The following is a 3,619-nucleotide window of genomic DNA, read 5'->3' as shown; positions in this document are numbered from 1 at the left end:
CGTAGACAACGGTGAATTACTGTTTCATTTCTTAATATAATTTATTTAATATCGAATGGCACACATATGCCATATACATACATTATACACATTATAATCAATGATGCAATTCGGTCAATAATGTGTCCAGTTATCATCGGCGTCGATAATTGCCTAGCATCTCGAGGCATGCTTTCTACTAATTTGACGGCATATTCTAGTAACAATTCTCCAGATCCGACGAATTTGGTGAGAAAACTGCTTCAAAGAGTATGTGCGTCTTCCACGAAGCTTCAGTTTAACATATGCACATTTTCAATAGGGTTTGCATCCGGTGGCTGCGACGGACAATCCCATGTAACGATGTCAGATTGAGCCTGCCACTGAGTACAGAGCTTGCTGTGGTGTTTAGGATCGTTATCCTCCTGCAGAATCCAATCTTCATTGTTTGTGATAAACCAACATTTGGCAGATGGCAATAAAGCGTTTTTGTAAATTTTCATTATTTTCTTTGCATTTAGCTTGTCTGTAAAGAGGTACAAATTGCCGAATCCCTGCTTTGAGAAGCAGCCCTAAAGACGCACCTTTATTCCATGTTTTTCGGTCCGCTGAACAAGCCTATTGGTGGAAGTTGACCAGGTTCGAGTGATGACTGAACGTGTCCATATAGAACTTTCATCAGTGAAAATGACATTTTCAAAATCTCTGTCAGCATTCTCGTGCGCTCAAAGGAGTCGCTTTGTCACATGTTTTTCAGTCAACATGGGCTTCTTTATTGTGGTGCGCCATTTTAGATCATGGGTCCGGAGGGGGATTCGGATAGTTTTGTAGGATATATCTAAACCTTTTTCCATTAATTTTGCTTGTCCTTGTCGCAGTGTTAAAGCAGAATTTTGCGAAAACAGATCCACTACTCTTTTTTCGTCGTTTTTGTTTATTTTTCCCTTCGAACCACGATCTGGTAAATCATCGACATTTTTAGTCACTTTGTACAAATGCCCTCGACTCTCTTATATATTTAGCTAATTGCGACATTTTGGGACTTTTTGGGTGGATGCAAAGAAACACAGCCTCATATCGCGACGCATATTTAGCACTCATGACGTTTAACGTAATTTTCTTTCAAAAGATCCTAATTCTTTGTTGACAATGCCTCAAGAATAAAGCTAATCTGGCTATCTCTACCGACCAGCAAAGGAATTAGAGCAAAAGCTTTCGGCCACGCTCTTACTCAACCGACTGTATACCTTCCGGCGAGGTTTGGTAACCAATCATATCATTTTCTAAATGTTGCAAACTCTTGAATATCCAAAGATATATTACTTTTGTATTGGCTCGCAATTTGTTATCTTCAAATTGCACCCAAATTGTGTTGTAGCGTTGCACCATTCACGAATTGTCCCCGTCCCAACGGGGCTCGCTCACTATAAAAACTGAATTGTTTACATGCACTATGTTGTTCTTGTTGTTTATAAAACTTCATTTTACTTTATTCAGCTTTTACTATATACTACGTGTTATGGAAATACGTTTCAAGATGACAAATAATCCGCAAATAATAAAAAATCCGCAAATACAGGATGGCATTTTATATGGGATTATAGGGTATACGTTCCAAGGTGACAAAATAATGAAAAGTACATATATAGAAATTTGATAATTTATGTTCAGAATTAGGCAAAAGTTTGAATAACTTTGTAATTTATTCTTGCTTGATAGTTTTCAAGAGTTTATTCATATACAGCAGTCACATCTTCAATTTTCCTCTTAAAGAGAATACTTTGTTCATATCAATGTTCATAGAAAAATCACACAGATCATTTGCCATCTTTAAACCTTCACTGAGACTTTTTAAATAAAATGTAATGTTTTCACTGCCTGTTTAAGCCTCTTCTTTACTGGGTTGTGAATTTAACATTCTCTTCAAGTCGGTTTCAGTCGAATCCCTATCACGTGATTCGAACAGTTTTTGAATATCACTTGACTCTATCTGTTCAAATCCGTAACGTCCTATTTCATTTGCGATTGTTGCTATGTTCGCAGTCATACTTTGGATTATCACAGATTTTTCATAATTTTCCGCAGCCAGAGTAGACCACAATTTTTTCCACCACGACTTCAATGTGTGTGATTTCAGTTTTTCCAATGATACTCTTATATTCAAAATACATTTTACTATGTCAAAATTTTTCTTGCATTCTATAATATTCAGTCCATAGGTTGAAGTAATGCAGTTGTATTTGGAGGTAGAAATATCACTTTTATATTTGGATGCATAGTTTCAAGCTCGCGCAGATGACCTGGTGCATTGTCCAAAACTAAAAGTATTTTATTGTCTATTTTTTTTCGTTTTACTCGATCATTATTTATTATTGCTATGAATATTTTCCAGTTAGGTGCCTATCAACGAACTTACACCAGAACCTTAGAAAAGTAAAGAAGGAATCGCAAATTATTTTTTTCAAATCATGAATTAGACAAGTGAATTTGAATTCGAATAAAACATACTTGTAAACCATATTTTGAATTTGCTTTTTAGACTGTTTCGATACATAGATCCTGCATACATAAATCGACTACATTACTTCATTTGCTGAACAAATCATAAATTTCTTTCTCTGGTACGAAAAGAGATTTTTCAGTGTAATTTCTCGCTTTAATGAAGGTAGTCCTATCATCATTGATTGGTTCTGACAAAGTATCAGATTACATGCCGAGCATTTTTTAACTAACTTAACACGAAACATACCAACATTTTATGTATACCTATTCTTACCGGTGGCGGTGGCTTTTCAAATTTTCATTGCTAGTTGATTATTAGAAGAGGTTTATGGTTTATTTATAAAAATAATATGAGATTTTTAAATACTATATCATTTCATTATAATTGTTACATATATTGCAATAAAAAATATGAAAAAAGAAAATTTATTTCAGTCGTTTACATCCTTATTCATTACATTTTTGCATATGGTTGGTGTTTTTCGAGAACATGTTCTACTGTTGTGCATTTAACATAGATATTTACAGTTTTATTCTTTTTACAATAACCAATTTGACATGTTTTACTAATTTTAGAGATGTCGGCTAACTGAAATAAAATTTTTTGTCGTAATATGTTTTCTCCCGTTCGTTTCTTATGCAGAATCCAAGCTTTCAACGCAGCTAAATCGAGAATGTTGAAATAATACTTGGACGGGCCATCTACAAGGCTTAGATTTGTACTACATTTTCTAACCATTTAATCTGTCATATCTACGCTAATTTTTTTTTTATTTTAATAATTTTTACAACTGTCCAGAAACGGACAATAAGTAAAATATTTGACATGAAACTGAAGGCGTTGGCAAAATACAAATCATCTGACCGTTGCCAGTGATTTGTCGAAGGTCTTATCTATTGTTGATTAGTGCTTCGTGGTAGAGTTGTTCTGAAGTTTTCTGGCGAGCAAGTTTGGGTGATCAGCTAGGCGTTTTCTATATTTGTGTGAGTAAGCGATTATTTCATCTTTAACTGTGCTAGTGCCTGTGTCTTTGTGTATTAACCAATTTGGAACATATTTTGGTGCTATCAAAATTTCTTTTGAAATCTTTGAATTATTAAAACGTTTGAGTTGGAAGTTGACCCCCATAGCTGTATG

General features: G+C 34.5%; 1 pseudogene; it reads right to left on the bottom strand.

Moving 5' to 3' along the window:
- Nucleotides 1-704: 704 nt before the first annotated feature.
- Nucleotides 705-1,080, bottom strand: LOC113382133 (annotated as a pseudogene).
- Between the last annotated feature and the right edge of the window lie 2,539 nt (nt 1,081-3,619).

The sequence above is a fragment of the Ctenocephalides felis genome, unplaced genomic scaffold, assembly GCF_003426905.1.
Source record: "Ctenocephalides felis isolate EL2017-DRISC unplaced genomic scaffold, ASM342690v1 CF-g0.4_SCAFFOLD_03309, whole genome shotgun sequence".
In the NCBI taxonomy this organism is placed as follows: domain Eukaryota; kingdom Metazoa; phylum Arthropoda; class Insecta; order Siphonaptera; family Pulicidae; genus Ctenocephalides; species Ctenocephalides felis.
Note: the sequence above shows the minus strand (reverse complement) of the source record. Positions and strands in the feature narration are given on the sequence as shown.